The following is a 17,806-nucleotide window of genomic DNA, read 5'->3' as shown; positions in this document are numbered from 1 at the left end:
ACATTATTCCAAAAATTCCGCTTTCTGACCTAATAATAGTTTTCTTATGAAACTCTAAGTGTCCTAAAAATGGGTAATAAGAAAGTTACATAAATTATGATGACTGACATACAGAGTCATCATTCGGTTTTCATAGTTAATACTTTTGTGGCCAGAACTGGAGTCTTAATTGATGTCCATCTGTTTTACAAATCACTGGCCGGACTTGGATTAAGAAAAATCAAGTTTTGATATATTATTTTCAGTTTATGCTTATCAAAGACATCAAGGCCAGCTTCTTTCACATATTCTTTTTTCTTTCACGTTTTTGTGATAATTACCACAATTAAAGTGTATTTGCTTAAGTTTTACATAGTTTTTTAAAATGCATGTAAGTTATGTTTTGTTTTGTGAATTTAAAATCTTGACAGCTGTGACTTAAAAGTATTAAAGTGATGGAAGTAAATTCTTTTTAAAAGAAAAATATCTGCATGTTAGGAATATGCCAGTTTGGACTCAAGGATGTTTTGAAAGGCAAATTATAATTTTCAGTGGAGTAGCTGTTACCCAGATCACACAGTGGCAATCCCAAGGTCTGTCTGCAGGTAAAAGGGACAATAATCACATAATGTATGATGCCTAGTTGTTTCGAGTGAAGGATACATATGAAACCGGTATGTAAGAGGCTGATGTCATTAGAGATTATGGGTTGACCTATCCAGTGTGGGCTGCATGTGAAATTAGTTTACAGATTACGTATTTACTTTCAAATATAAGCAAAACAGCAGTTCAGATAGGCTTTGATTTGGACCACTGGTGTATCTGTGAGAACTGAGGAAATAGTGTGTGTTGAACGTGTGGCAAAGCTCGATGTGTTTATTGTGCGTTTGTGTCTTTCTGTGGGAGGCAGCCTCGTTAACAATGGTGGTAATGCTACACCCAGCCTTCAGTTAGCTCCTTTAATTCAGGAATGCCATTGAAACATATTAAAATAACACTGGATATTATAGTTTGGCTGTCAAGGTTCTTTGGAAGGAGGCCAAATATATGAGAAATATATGTACATCTGATATTTTAGGCACACACTTATTACATTGTACACATAGAGTTCTTGATGCATAATCTACGAAATAATACAAGTGATAAGATTATGAGACTCAGTTACAATTTAAAAAGTTTTCTAGAACCTAATTATATATTCTGGTGTGACCTATTAATTATCTTTATTTTAAAATTCACTTTAATTGTACATTTGACTATGGAAACGAAACAAAAAAGACTTGCTGAGAAATTTCATGATAACATCTGTAAAGTATATCCAAAGTGTAATAATGAGTTGCATAGATTTCCATTTAGTTGTTGGTGGCATACTCACCATATTGTTTCACTGTATCCTTTAATCATGTGTCCTGGGAACAATGGCAGTGTCCCAGGACGGCAGCTAACTCGGCATCAGTCACCTCTTTATCTTTTCATTCACAATCTGAAATGTTTGTCACTGAGCGTTCTTTTAAGATTATAAGTTACTAGGTCACAGTTTGGCTTTGCAAAATATTTGAGCGCCATCCTCTTGGGCCAGCATCATCATACACTTTGATGCCTAAGCACATAGAGCTTTGCGCTATATTAACCGTACGATCAGCTGAGTTCATGTGTATACATGAAGAGAAAGAGGAAATGTCACACATTTTTGTTCTTTTGTGAAATAATTTCTAATTGCACGTGAACTGAAATAGCCTTGACAGACAATGCAGCAGGGCAGAGCTACCTCCAACCACTTTTTTTTTCAGATCTAGTTCTATCTGTATGTTTGTAGAAGATTTTCTTTACTTGGCATTGCTGAAATGACTGTGTTGAAATCAGGCTTGGTGCTCTGTTAATTTATTATTTGCCTTAATAAAAAGTCGAATGAGCATTATTTTGATAAGGTTATATAAAGTCCTAAGTGTATTTTTGAATACATACTGAATACTTTTATTGTTGTTCAGGAAAAGGTATTTTTCCTTTACCTTAGGGTCCTGCATTGTTGGTTGCTTCCCAAATTTTAGATAGGGCTATAATAACCTGTCACTATGGCCACCAGAATTTAAATTTGCTGTTATTAAGGGGAAGCTTATAAATTCCCAAGCCACTCAAAAAGAATCCATCAACTAAATCCATAACTGCTCCTCTGGGAACTGGAGGAGAGCCCTGTAGATTTTAGTATTATTTTCTCCATATGAATTTGGTGGATTTGGGTGACTTGACAGGTATTTTTTTTCTACACAAAAGAAGATGATTTAATAAGTAACATAGTACTTGTCTTTTTTTTCTTTTTTTAATAATGCAGTTCCTTGTTAAGCTATCTCCCCTACTGCTGCTGGAATTCTTTACACAAGGAGGTCTTGTGTCTGTCTCCTGCCCAAGGACTCAGGATGGGCCTACATGGGCCCACAGTACCTTGAGGAGAAAGTCCAGCCACCTAACGTGGAAGGCCCTTTCTTGCACGATATGGCCCTGGAGCACACCTCTGTAGTTTCCTCGCTCCTTAGCCCGGACATTTTGGGCTCATTTGTGGAACTGTTATTGGTGGGTTCCGGCTATACCTTTTGATCACATTGCTATATCTATGCTTGTGCTGATCTGCCTCTCCAGAACCTACTAGCTCCTTCTGCCCACCTTTCAATTCTAGAAAGTTGCTTTTCCTTTTTTTTTTTTTAATATGAGATTTATTGTCAAATTGGTTTCCATACAATACCCAGTGCTCATCCCAACAGGTGCCCTCCTCACTGCCCATCACCCAGAAAGTTGCTTTTCTAGACTCACTTTGCAGTTCTGTCTGGATGGCCTCTGCCTATTCACATTTCTTCTATCTCCTGTGCCAAGCACAGCACACCCAATAATCTCTGAAATCAATGGTGGATATCACTCATTCTCTTTATTTCAGAGATTTGAAAACTAGAGAGATTTACCCAATAATAAGATTTTTTTGAAAGGTAATTATTTGTAGACAAAGAGATTAGAAAACCTCTGACTGTGTTTTATATTTATGTGAGCACACCACATTTGCTTGAGTTCCAGTTACTGTTAGGGGGCTTTAGATGTGCTATTTAGCTTAATTATCCTAACAACCAGTTGGGGTACATTTTATACATATTTGAAAGGGATTGAGTAAACAGATTTAGAAAAAGCTAGAGAATTTGCACGAGCACCCAGTTATTAATATGTGGAAGATTCCATGTTTTTTTCCAAAGGCTACATGCCATCGTCTTCAGGCTAGCATGTATACAATACTGAATTTTAAGGAAATGATTCATTTTGATTTTTTAAAATGTGTTATGTAGTCATATTACCTCCCCCAATTATTTTATTTAAATTTTATTTCATATTCCCATTTGAGAACAATATATAATTGAGCAAACAGTTAAGATTTCTTTAATTATTTTTTTTACTTGAGAGCGTGTATGCACGTGCACATGCACATGAGTGGGGGAATAGTAGTGGGAGAGAGAGAAAGAGAATGAGAATCTTAACCAGGCTCCATGCTGAGCATAGAGCCTGACACAGGGCTCGATTCAATGACCCTGGGATCCTGACCTGAGCCAAAAACAAGAGTCAGATGCTCAACCGACTGAGCTACCCAGGCATCCCTAGTTATAGATTTCTAAGGTCCATTTTTCTCAGAATGATGACCATCTTCAAAATAAAAATATTTGGTCAGTTTTAAAAACATAGGCATCTAGGTATTTCCTCTAGGTAACAGAATATGACCTTTTAACAATCTCTTTTTATTTAATGTGCACCGTTTTTGTGTCAGTCTGAGCAGCTCCAAGTGTTAGACAAGGCATTTGACCATAGATTCCATCTCTTTTCCTATAAAGTAGGAACTTACTTAAAGTAAGTTGTCATTTTTCCCTACTATTTTCAGTACAAACTTAAGGGAAACGATTAAATTATCTCTCATATTTTCATCATCCCCCAAATATTTCTTAAATGTAAATGTATGTAATTGATAAGCAAGAGTTGTGAGCTCTAGGTTGTAAATGATACCCAAGATTTAGCCCCTTCGGTTTCCTGAGGATGGTAACAGTCCCTATTTTACATGCCTGTTAGGATGAGTAAATAAGTTAATATCTATAAAGTCCTTAAACCAATGCCCTCCACATAGTAAATGCTAAATAAATATTCGTGGTGATAACTTAGGATTTTTTTCTTCCACACCTTCTTTTTCAACATGAAACATTTTCAGAAATCAAGTCAATTTAGTAGTTATGTTCATACATTAATATATTAGGGTAAACAAGTCCACTTTAATAAAGGAAGCATTTGGGTTCACTTCCTCATTACTGACCCTTCTCAATGTATTTGTACTTAATCCTGGACCCCTTTTGAAGAAGAAAATTAATTTAAATATCATCTTTGAGTTTTACTGCCTTCCACCTCCTGTCTTCCCTGGAATCCTTGCTGGCAGATAATAGTCTTTGTATTCGATGTATTAATTGAGCAGCAGCAGCTACTTTATTAATTCTAGGTACTTTGTAAATATTGGTTAAATGAATCAGTGGCTGAATAGTAATGTACTGGGTTTCTGGCTTCTTGACCTTCAGAGAAAGGAACTTGAAGAGTTTTCTCCTCTGTGGTGTACTGAAACAGAAATGTTAAAGTAGAAGTCTCTCCCCTCCTCTTCTCCAACTAAAAAGTCCCTAATATTTGTGTAACAGCTGTGGCATTCTCCTGATAAAATGGACATAAAGGTATTAGAATATAAACCCTAGGTGGTTTTTTTAAATAACTAATATTTGTATCTAACAGTGCTCTAAAATAATTATCTTAAAATTTTAGAACCAACCCAGTGAGTAGGCAGTGTCTGCTCCATAAAACTGAAGCTCAAAGGCATAGCAACTTGGCTAAAATACTGTATTGCACAGCCCTTTGGAGGCTAAACCAAGATTTGGATTGCATTCAAGTTTGGATTCAGTCCCTGGGCTGGTTCCCCACCCCCCCCCCTCCTTCCCCACTGAACTACAACCAATTACTTTATTTCGTTAAATGAGTCATATTTTAATCGTTATTAGTCAGTGAGGTTGAAAAGACAAGAAGTATCGGAGAGATTAATGTAGTGATTTAACACCAAATTCTTGCCATCCTCTCTTTTAAATACCAAAATTTTGGAGTAGTAATGGTGGAGTAATAGTGAGTAAATATGGTAGTGGGTCAGAGTACTTAACCCTTTGAATTTGGAAAGAAGGTGGAAAAGCTTTCTGGAAATTTTCCCTTGGCCAATGTTTAGAAAAACAACCAGTTTCTCCTTTTGTTTGTTTTAAAATCAAGAACTTTTTGAAAGTGTAAAGACGAACAGTAACGAAATTTGGAAGCACATGCTTGGCCTGTGTTCTGAAACCCAGGATAAAGGGGGATGGTTTCTATTTTTCTGAGATTAGAGCCTCCTGTAAATTTTGGCAGCATTATTTTATTGTAATAAGATCAGTTCGCAGCACATTCAGGCTTATTTTGAATGAAAATTGAGTTAGACTAAAGAAAATCATGTTCCTCCAAATGAAAATGAGCAGATGTACAAAATGAACCTTAAAATTAATCTTGGATTTGCCCCTCCTTGCATGCACCATTTTACGGTAATATTGAAAGTGACAAGGTGGGGGAGCTGCTGCACATTTAGAGTGAAAAAAGTCAGGACAGACATATTTTGGGGGTTTCAAGGGAACAACCATATTAAGGAGACGAAATTGCCTTTTTGTTTAGAAATATGCAAAGAAAATATTCCTGTTCTAAAAGTCATTTTACCTTTAAGTTACTATTACATCATTTTTAAAACTGAGAAATCTTTGAATTTAACACAAGTTTTATCTCCCTGCCTGTTCTCTAACTGAATGCTGTCTATTATTTTAATCATGTTAATCTACTACTTAGTGTAAAATGCTGCTCTGTGGCTGCCCAAGAACAAAAGTGCTTTCTGTTCTTCCTTCTTCAGTGAACCGGCCTTCACATCGTGCGCGGTCCTGCGAACAGTTAGGGGTTTAATCCAAGCTGATCAATACATTTAGAACCCTTTATTTAGTGAGATCAATACAGTGTAATGAAGTCTGTGTTCCAGTTCCCTTCCAAGCATCACTGCCGGGCTAGGAAGGTGTCTGTTTTCCTGCTCTAAAGCACAGTCAGAGTTATGTTTGAGGCTTTTTTTTCTTATTACCCAGGACAGAGCAACACTTTGGAGCCCCCTCCAGACAAGCTCCACAAAGCTCACTCCCCAATCTGTCCAAAGACATGTCCTCCAAAGTAATGCAGAAGGAGTGAAGAGAAACCATGTGATTCAGGAAAGAAAAACAGGGTATCAGCAAAAGACTGTTTCATTTAATATCTATGACTTAATCACATAAGATGATTGCTGCTAAATGGTTTTGGAATAAAATCTTCCGTTTTATGAAAGTATGCCCACAGGTTAGCAGCGTGGTTGTGGAAAGTATATGGATTATTTTAGCATTGGAGAAGTAATCTGTCAACTGTCATTTTAACATAGATTCATTTGTATGCAGCGTGAATAAAACAAATTGGAATCTATTGTACTTTCTTTTTGTATTTTATGCTTTGTTCAGGATTTGCTCTTAATGAGACTTTATACCACTTTCCATCTTAGTTTTAAAAGTCTCTATGTATTTGGAGTAGTGTTTTAGAGTATTTGGGGTATCAGTTTTCTAACACTTGCATTGAGATAGGCCGAACTGAGACGTGAAAATCGATTCCTTATATAAGGTGCTAAAACACAGTTTGTCACCTTGTTAGCTATTGTATCTTCATACATGTTTTTTATGAACTCTCATCATCACCCAGAAATGTCTTAAGATTCTTTTTGCTGAAAAAATCTTATCTCAGTAGAGGTTGTCCTATTTATAAGAATTACTTATTTTTAGTAGAAGATAGTTAAATCATTAACATGAGACCCATTGAAGAATTTCTGTTTTTTAGTTTCTATTTAAGCATTGTAGGACAATGTTTATATTCTTAGGCAAGAATAAAGTACATGACTTCTGGTGTGCTAAAAAGAGTTCTGTTTAAGGAAGTTTGGAGAAAAAAAAAAGAAAGTTTAGAGAAATCTCCTTATAAAGTGTTGATTTTAAAATTTACTTTTCAGTATCTTATAATTAGAAATCTTAACAGTAATAATTTTTAGTTAACCATATTTGTAAGATGGAAGGCTAGAATTCCAGACTTGGAAGGAATTTGGCACATGGCCTAGGCCCCTTTCTTCCGTGAAGTTTGTTAATTAAAAAGATAAAAGAGAACTTAGCTAACTTAATTTATGATGACTTCGCTAATAGAGTGATATGAGATTGTTAAAATACTCTCCTTAAGAAGAGACAGTGTAAAGATGAGTAGGAAACAAAAACATACTTGGAAAACAGGCAGCACCTTTGAGTACCTGGTATGTAAAAACACTGTGGTGCAAATACAAATGCAAATAGCTGGGCTATCTGTGAGCTGTCTGCCAAATTGTGGTGCTGAGTGCAAACACAAACATTGAAGTATTAGGGACCCCTGAAGGAATGATTGCTTGTGCCTGTGTGGAGACTGGAAAAGCTCCCTGGAGGCATGGCAGTTGAGGTTGGCCTTAAAACTTAGGCATGAGGGGCGCCTCAGTGGCTCAGTCGGTTAAGCATCCGACTTCGGCTCAGGTCATGATCTCACGGTTCGTGGGTTCGAGCTCCGCGTCAGGCTCTGTGCGGACAGCTCGGAGCCTGGAACCTGCTTCTGATTCTGTGTCTCCCTCTCTCTCTGCCCCTCCCCTGCTCATGCTCTGTCTCTCAAAAATAAAGAAATGTTAAAAAAAAAATTAAAACCTTAGGCATGAATTAGATGAAACTAACTGGGATTTTCTGCTTGGCATTTGTTGGGCATGAGGTACCAGGAGGCCTAAGCTTTTCAAGATAGAAGTAACTAGAAGATTACTGATCTTGTTACCTAAACTAAGGAAGCATGCAGACCAAAGGTCAAGAGTGATAAAGAAAGACCATCCTGCTCTTCTGGCACTTTTAGTAATAGATCTGCTGAGCAAAGTGTGTATAATTTCTGCCCATCCTCATCTACACACCTCTGTGTATATCACTTGTGCCCTTCTTGCCCTCTGTCGCACTGTGTCCTGCTAACTTCTCTGCTTGTGGCTTTTATAAAACCCAGGTCAAATGTTGCAGCATTGTGTATCGCCACGGGAATAGGTGCTTTCATGCCCCCAGTCCAACCCTTTATGGTTTACCACACTAATGTGAGTGTGGTTTTATTTTATGGTACCATAGTGACCTTGTTTTTCTTGGTAACCCTAATCTGAGGCACACAATCAATACTCAGATTTCTGTTGGATTGATGAAAAAAAAAGAAGAAATTCTGATTGTTAGAAAAGTAACTAAGGGGAGGACACCTAACAGCTGTGACTTGCACACACCTAGAGTTGGAGAAGAGAAGAGGTTCGAGAATCTAAACTATAGTTAGAGTTGGCACTTTGAGGCCAGAATCTAGAGAAAAAGAAAGAATGCCCAGGACTGAATCATGGGACCCAAATGTGGAGCTGAAGGAGATTAGAGGGAAATCAGTACAACATAAGTTAAGGACAAAGAAGATCTCAAGAATTAAGGAATGGCCAAAGAGTTGAAACACTGCAGGGAAGCCAAGAAAAACGAGACATAATGAAAGGTTGCATTCGGTGAAGGCGCAGTCTTTGAGGCCCCTGAGAATAGTGTAAATAGAGTGGTTACGATGAAAATATGTGTTTCTTTAAGAAAACATTCACATGTTTTCACATGTCATTTGTAATGATGTGCTGGACAATTTCGTTTATTTAGGTGTTTTCTATTGACCCTTCACCCCTGAGTAACCAGAAGGCTGAGGATTTCTTGTGGTCGTTTTTAGTTGATTGAAAGCTGGTTATTGAGTACAATATATTCTAAGTACTGGCTGTTAGGTAAAACTGCACAGAATAACATTAGTGTTTCACTGCGGTTTCCATGGGTTTCTCTATTTGTCCTTGACTTGTAATGAGCCTATTAGCTATCAGCTGACACGGTGCCTGTGGGTACAGGTTCCATGAGTGAAAGTTTACACTCGTGGCCAAAGGGGCTTTCTCTTGAGAAGGGCTGAAACCCTTGATAAATAATTTTAATTTTCTAATCAGGAAATTGTTCTCAAAGGAAATAACAACAATAAGACAAGTTCATGATAGTCTGGGTGATATCTGTGTCCAGGGATGACCTGTGTATGTTGTGTCTGAGTATTTCTTAAATACTGTTCTTTCACTTTTAGGTTACAATTTAGGACAGGATAGATGGGATCGATGAAGTACCATAGGTTTTCCATCTGACTTGGGCATAAATCATGCCTTGCTTTTATATCTATCTCTTTTATATTACTGCTCATCTGTCTTCTTTATTATGGTCGTGTCTCATCTTGTAAATACATACAGGCTGTCTAGCCATGTACTGTTGGATGAAATATCAATTTTGGCCATAAACAGGTGTATGTTTGTTTAATGCCTATGACTACATAACAGCAAAACTTTGGGAGAAGACTGAGTGATGCATACAACTTATGTTTCAAAATCTGTATCTTTTATATTATTGAATATTCTGTCATTTCTTTGCTCAGATTCTCAACTAGTCATATTTTAAAGCATCCTGTGCAGATGAGTGCATGAGGGAGAGCAAGTTTAAGAAATATGTTGGGACTTTGCTATGGGCCAGATATGGCCTCTGAAAATGCTTGGGCCCTATACACACACACACATACAACAGACATGTGTCTGTGTCTGTTGTTCCAGTTGTGTGTGTGTGCATATGTGTGTGTGCGTGTGTGTGTGTGTGTGTGTGTGTGAGAGAGAGAGAGAGAGAGAGAGAGAGAGAGATTATTTAGCCAGAGTACTTAGGGATAATTAAAAAGAGTGGTTTTTCCTCACTTGGTTTATGAATCAGGTAATACACAAATTTGGCTGTGTGGAACAAGAACTTGAAATAAAAATAACATAGGAATAGAAATAGAAATAAGCTTCCTCTCACATGTGATCATTTGGAAGTCAGCACTCGGGGAAGGTAGGGTTGCTTTCTTGCTTTCTTCCATGAAGTTGTCCAGAGATCCAGGCTTCTTCTTTGCTACTGTTTTGCCTTCCTAGAGTGATGCTCTCATTTGCATTCCAAGATGGCTAACGGTCAAGTTCACAGTCCAAGCAGCTGAAAGGCAGAGAATGCCCCTTCTTTTTAAAGGCATGATCTGGAAGTTGCACATATCACTCATCCTGGTGTCCCATTAGCCAAAGGTTTCTTAGGAGGCACAATAACCTAGAGGAAGGCAGGGAAATGAATTCTTTATTCTAAGCTTCAGTGTGCCGCGCTAAAAATTCTTTTGCTTTAGAAGAAGGTTGGAATGGATATTGGGTTACAGTTTTTGCCCTGAGGCACAAAAGAGTTAGTGTTTATAAATAGTACATGCCATTTTCTATATTTACATTATTATAGATCATTTATTGAATGTCCACTCAATATTACTCAATACTAAGGCATTATTGAATGGTTTATAAATTATGCATAAGATATCTCTTTTAATTGGAAAACTTGATGATCTCAAATTCCAGAATTTGAATCTCTGAGGAATTTGGTTGTGTGGTAGTTGGTACTTAATTACTGATGGAGATTCAGTTGTTTCCTAGCAGGCTAAGGGTGGTCTGTGTCTGATTATGCCTTGAATATTGCTTGATTTATTCATTGATTTCAGTTCTTTATTGAGCTCTCTTAAGTGGGGGTCCTGTGTCAGGCATGCATGACCTACACAATGAGTTGGACACAAATTCTAAGCATTAAAGCTTTTACACATGTGCGTACATCCCCTGTGAAAAGCTGACCTTGACAACAATGGCTGTACCTGGTAGAAATCGAGGGAAAATTGACCCAAAGTCTCTAACTTATTCACTCAGAATCTTCTCTGTGCCATAATCCCTGAACATAATCCACTGTAGACCTCATTGCAATGGTGGGAAACTTTCTTGAGGGTTCAAATTCTTTACGTACGTTCCTTTGAGTGTTTTTGGTTTTGAATTTTCTGTTGATTACGAAGTTGCCCCCAGTGTTGTCGGTCATGTCAGGGAATAAGGAATATAACTTTATTCATGTCTGTTTAAAAATTGATTTTCTGGGGCACCTGGGTGGCTCAGTCGGTTAAGCATCTGACTTCGGCTCAGGTCATGATCTCACGGTTCATGAGTTCGAGCCCCACGTTGGGCCCTGTGCTGACAGCTCAGAGCCTGGAGCCTGCTTTGGATTCTGTGTCTCCTTCTCTCTCTCTCTGTCCCTACCCTGCTCGTGTTCTGTCTCTCTCTGTCTCAAAGATAAATAAACATTAAAAAATATTTTAAAAAAATAAAAATAAAAAGTGATTTTCAGGATTTGGAAAATTTCTTTAATATAAAATATTCTTTTAGCTAGTAATTATGCACATTCTCTTTTCTTAAGCAACTCAGATTTAAAATTTTTCCCATTTATTATTTTTTTTTTATTTTTTGTTTTTAAATTTTTTTTTTCAACGTTTATTTATTTTTGGGACAGAGAGAGACAGAGCATGAACGGGGGAGGGGCAGAGAGAGAGGGAGACACAGAATCGGAAACAGGCTCCAGGCTCTGAGCCATCAGCCCAGAGCCTGATGCGGGGCTCGAACTCCCGGACCGCGAGATCGTGACCTGGCTGAAGTCGGACGCTTAACCGACTGCGCCACCCAGGTGCCCCAAAATTTTTCCCATTTAATTAGACTGTAACTTTTGTCCTTTTGGAATGGTCTTTAAGAAGTAAAAAGCCAGGGAGCGGGGAGGCTCCCGGGTGGCTCAGTTGATGAAGCATCTGACTATTGATCTCGGCTCAGGTCATGATCTTGTAGTTTGTGAATTTGAGCCTCACATCGGGCTCTGTGCTGACAGTGTGGAGCCTGCTTGGGATTCTCTCTCTCCCTTTCTCTCTGCCCCTCCCCTGCTTTCACTCTCTCTCTTCCAAAGTAAATAAATAAATATTTAAAAATATATTAAGAAGTAAAAAGCTGTGGTGCTTGGGTAGCTTAGTCAGTTGAGCATTTCACAACTCTTGATTTCAACTCAGGTCATAATCCCAGGGCCTTGGGATTAAACCCCACATGGGGCTCTGTGTTGAGCATGGAGCCTACTTCAGTTTCTCTCTCTGCCTCTGCCCTTCTCCCTCGATTGCACACTCTCTCTATTAAAAAAATGTTTTTAATAGTAAAAAGCTCATTGTAATACACATTAATGGATACATCAATAACCATTCATGTACACTGGCTAAACCTTCCTTAGGTACACTCTTTGTGTTTTATTCTTAAAATACCAAACATAGCAAAACCTAGAGTGACCTTCATACTACTCACGACCTAAAGTTGGAGCGCACATACACACACACACACACATACACACACACACACACACTACTCATCCAACCTTAAATGCATAAAGCAACAAGAGAACACTGGTTCACCCAGGTTTGTTTGTTTGTTTGTTTGTTTTCCCTGTAATTCTTTAATGAGAACTTTGGAACTTGTTTTATTTATTTATTTATTTATTTATTTATTTATTTATTTATTTATGATTTGTTTTTCTTTAATGTTCATTTATTTTTGACAAGGCTAGAGCACCAGTGGAGGAGGAGGAGAGGGAGGGGGAGACACAGAATCCAAAGCAGACTCTAGGCTCTGAACTGTCAGCACAGAGCCTGTCGTGGGACTCAAACCCATGAACCACGAGATCATGACCTGAGCCAAAGTTGGATGCTTAACCGACTGAGCTGCCCGGGTGCCCCTATTTATTTATTTTTAAAGATTTTTATTTGAGAGAGAGAGTGAGAGACAGAAACAGAGAGGGCACAAATGGGGGTGGGGAGAGGCAGAGAAAGAGGGAGAGAGAGAATCCCAAGCAGGCTCCACTCTCTCAGCTTAGAGCCTGACAAGGGGCTCAATCCCATGAACCGTGACATCATGACCTAAGTCGAAACCAAGAGTCAGACGCTTAACTGACTGAGCCACCCAAGTGCTCTGGAACTTGTTTTATTTTTTAACAGTGTTCTTTTGAAATAGGTTGATCATTTTCTTTGATTAGGAGAATTGGGACTAATGTTAGTATTTTTAAAAATCATGTATAATAATGGCTAACTCAGTCTGAAGAGCATGGGATTCTTGGTCTTGGGGTCATGAGTTCAAGCCCCATGTTGAGTGTAGAGATTACTAAAAGAATAAATAATCTTTAAAAAAATCATGTATAATAGCAGATGGAAAACTTTACTTGTCTGTAAATACATGTCAGGACATGTGGCACAATCAGCACCTCTTCCTAATCCCTTTTTCCCTTTTGCACTTCTGTCCTTTTGTTTCTTACTCTTCTTCCAACCTCAGTCTACTCCTGTGTCCTTTTAACAGAGAGGTGTGTGAATATTAATAATCATACAGACAGCTCTTGAAAGACTTTGTTTCATGACGTGGGTAGAATCATATCATTGGGAAAAAAAACAAAACTCAACAGACAAAAAAACAGAAAAGGAAAATGTCTGTGTTGCCCCAGACTTGGCAGGAGGGCAGATAAGGTTTAAATAAGGATGGAGATGTCACATCACTATTCTTTGGTTTTTTTTTTTTTTTAATGTCAAACAAAGTGCTTAGGTTGATATATATGAAAGCCCTTAAACTCTACCCCCTCCCCCCAGGATTGCATATTATTAGTTAGATGACAGGTGGCCTAACCTGCTAGAAAGCAGTAATCTCAGAGTCTGGAAACTTGGGTTTCTGGGTCAGCTCAGGTACTAACTTCAGTATAATCTTACCATGGCATGTACTCTCTGTGGGAGCCTGTTTCCTCATTTGTAAAATGCAGGGCTTGCACTGTGTGGTTACTAAGATTCCTCTCAGGTCTGTGATTATCATTTTACTGGTCATTTCAATCTTAAAAATAACACAAAATAAAACAAAAAAAATCAGCATTTTTTAAAGCCATGTCCTACAAAAGCAGGATTTGTGCACAAGTCTGTGTGATTCATCTTAAGGCTGCATAACTTTCTTGATTAAACTCTCCATGGATAAATTTGGTGATCTACTGATGTTAAGCCTCAGTGCCGGGGTTTCAGCACGGAGCCCTTTGTTGATAGTGTATTCTAGGAGCACTTCCATAGAGTCTCCTCGAAACAGCTCACAAGTGAAGCCTGCTGGATGAGCTCGGTGCACGCAGCCCTGCAGTTGCAAAGAAGGGCCAGCTGGCCAGCCTGGAAGGGATATCTCTGACTCTCTGAGCTGCTGGTTGTGAACATTTGTCCCAGTTGTGGGTTGTTTTTTTTTGTCCATATTCCCCTCAGATCACATGTCTAGGCATATGGACATAGTTTACTTAATTTGAGATTGGTATTTCCAGTTTCAATTAATCTTGTTTAGACCAATTTAGTTTTTACAAATAGGTAAATGGATTTCTCTCTGTGTGTCATCGCTTCCCCTTTTGTCAGTAACAATCAATTTTAATTTCAGGGGAGTATTAAATATCAGCATGAAAAACCTGAGTAAGATAAACACGCCACTTTTCAAACTTCAAAAGTTAGAAGATTAATTTCAAATACACTATAATTGGTACAGCAGGGAGAGTACGAAAACCAGATTGTGAGAGATGAAGCTGCTTAATGAACCCTACTCCACCTACAAAAGAGTGTTGACTCTTTCTCGTAACTCAGTTACCTTTAGTAAGGTCTGGTTTGGTTCATGAGTCAGGAGTTCAGACTTGGAGTCACTCAAACATTGAGTGTCGACTGTCACACGGGTTCTGTGCTCAGGATCAAAGACAAATAGGGAAAGAGCGTGAAAACTCTTTTAATAAGAGAAAGAGTTGTTTGAAGAAAGTGTGTAACATGCAGTCTTTGTTATTATTTGGTTTTATAGAAAAACTTTGAATGTCAATGGCGTTTGGTATCATCTTGGTTATTACCATTCTGACCTTTTGGGAGTTCTTTCTAAAATAGGCCCATGGCTGGTCATTCACTCCCCACTTAAAATCATGCAGTGATAAGGAACTCACTCCCTATTGAGATCAGAAAATAAGTTCAAGCCATTTCTATAATTTAAAACATAATGCAAATATATCCTCTATTATCATTCTTCTAGATGTCCAGGTTTCAAAGTCATCTAGTCCAAAAATTCTTTGATTATTAAACTCTCTCAGTAGTGATCTCTCCCAAATAACTCTTCCTTTGTAGGCTAGCAATCTTGGGTCATTTGGATTAAAAAATAAGTAAAATTTCAAAAAATTTTACCTAGTGAAGACTTTTGCTTGGATTTCTCAACCTGGGCATTATTGACATTTTGAACAAGATAATTCTTTGGTGGGTAGGACTGTCCTGGGCATTGGTGTTTAGCAACATCCCCAACATCTACCCTTGAGATGCCCCAATTGTGATAATCAAAAATATCTCCAAAGATTACCAAAAGTTAGCTGGAGGGCAGAGTCACCCACATTTGAGAACCACAGCTTCAAGTAAACAATCGTTATCACCATTTCTGTAATACCAGAAATATTACAGTAAAGGCTAAGCCCTCTGAAAGAGGAATAGGATGGAAACTAATAAAAATGCAATATTGAATTTTATGAGATTTATTGAATTCAGTTGTTTTCGTGACACATGTTTGACAGATCCAGACCACATTGTACAAGGCGAGATGGAGTTCAGATGTCCCTCTTGTTTTGTCACTTAAGAAAGGTCATTGTAGGAGCTTCTGGGCGGCTCAGTTGCTTGAGCATCTGACTCTTGGTTTCCATCAGGTCGTGATCTCGTGGTTTTGTGGGTTTGAGCCCCATGTCAGGATCTGCACTGGCAGCACTGAGATTGCTTGGGATTCTCTCTCTCTCCCTCTCTCTGCCCCTCCTCCACTCATGCTGTCTCTGTCTCTCAAAATACATAAACTTAAAAAAAAAAGTCATTGTAAACATTCAAATTCACTTAGGCATGCTTGTGTAAATGGAAGTAAACATTTTAACAGCAGTTACTTGACTTTGAAATATCCTGGCCAAACTGGAAAGCCGGCCAGTAAATTGGTTATTGTGATTCTGGTGTGGTTCTAATGAGATCTGTAGACTGACTCCCTGGTGACCATCAACGTGATGCAGCCAGAGGCCCTGATACCAGGAAATTCTCTGAGAAAGACACCAGTGACTGTTGGGAAGCTTTGTCACCAACTGGTGAGAAATCCTGGCCTGTGTTTGAAAATCCTTAGGTGTTGACTAATTTGATTTCCTCTCCCAAGTCACTGATGGGAGCTGAAGTGGTCACCCCCAGATGAGCATGATGATTCACATTAAGGACCTTCCTGTGTCTTCCACTTTAGAGGGTGTGAAGAATAGGGCAGGAATTAGAATGATATGAATCATGCCCCCTTCTCCCATGGCATTTTTAATGGAAATGACCTGTGGCACATTGTTTGTAGGGAGATCTTTGCCAGGAACTTCCTCTAAGATCTTCCAGCCGTAATTCCCATATAGGAGCCAAGCAGTCTATGTAACCTCAGTTTTTTCCAGGATATCACTTTTAATCCCAGGCTTCAAGTAGAGGCTAAAAATTCCTGGCACACGTAGGTTCTTGACTCAGTGAGTTTTAACAAATAAGATACATTCTCCAGGAGAGACAGTGGGGAGGGGGGGATGGCACTGTCCCCTTAGACATCATCACTTTGAGTCATCATTTAGGACGACCTGTTATTCTTAGGGATTTGTCGTATCCCTCAGCTGGATTGGGCAAGAAAATGGTTGAGAACCACTAAGGGCTGAGACATTTTTGACAGACAGGAGCTAACCTTAACACTGTTCATTGTAAGATATTTTCCAAATATTTGCTTTCCTTTATGAAGGCAGCCTACAATTTAGAGGGAAAGTATTCCATTGATATTTTTAGAAGACTAGAAGACGGACAGACTGAGCCAAAGGTTACAATGTGCCTAAGGTCATGGCATATTAATAACAGACTCAAGACCTCAAAATTTAGAAGCCGCATAACTAAAACCTCTCATGACATAGTAACCCAAGTATTTTACTGACACCAAATCCAGATAATGTCAGCGCTGAACTATAGTTTGATAGGGGAGCCATTAGTAAAAACATCTGTGACAGCGCCATGGCATAGAAGCTAAAGCAGAAGAACACAGTTTAAGTGAAACAAGAGCCCATTTTATTGCTCTTCGGTTGTCAATTAAACTTAAAAACAAGTTCATATAAAATCTTAAATAATCCAGATATGAAATACTTAATCACTTACATATATTTTTTTATTGAACACAGTGTTTCTGTACAAATTGTATGTTGGAGAATCAGTGGAAAAAATAATTAGTGAGTAAATAAACAGACCTGGAATAAATTGGAAATATTTTTGGATCTGGCTCTCTTATCCCACCAAACGTCTTAATTGTTGGAGGATGACAGTACTAAATACTATGAAATCTGATCTGTTTCCAAATGACTGCTCATGTTTTACATAGTCTTTTCCCTTTTTCCTTTTCAATATACTGTCATTTTTCCTTAGGTTTTTTTTTTTAAGAGGAAAATACATATCTTCATTATGCTCCTTTGGGATTTGTACAAACGACTCAGTCTCCTACGAAAGGTAACTTTATATACATTAGAAGTCATCATTAGAAGCATGGGGGGAATATATAGCAGTAGTTTTCCGTATTCCCCATCTTTTTTTCAGAGCTGATTGAAAGTTACTTTGAAAAACCATGCTCAATTTATACAGTGTTCCAAGGAAGAAGATTCCATATAAATGCCTACAGTAAAAATGTTTCATT

General features: G+C 38.2%; 1 protein-coding gene across 2 annotated transcripts in view; it reads left to right on the top strand.

Annotated features, from left to right (window-relative positions):
- The window catches only part of CDH2 (cadherin 2), a 216,672-nt gene that overhangs the window by 47,763 nt on the left and 151,103 nt on the right, over positions 1-17,806 (top strand). The gene's annotated exons all lie outside the window — the stretch shown is intronic.

The sequence above is a fragment of the Prionailurus bengalensis genome, chromosome D3 (genome assembly GCF_016509475.1).
Source record: "Prionailurus bengalensis isolate Pbe53 chromosome D3, Fcat_Pben_1.1_paternal_pri, whole genome shotgun sequence".
Taxonomy (NCBI): Eukaryota; Metazoa; Chordata; class Mammalia; order Carnivora; family Felidae; genus Prionailurus; species Prionailurus bengalensis.
This window is presented reverse-complemented; position numbering and strand designations above follow the sequence as displayed.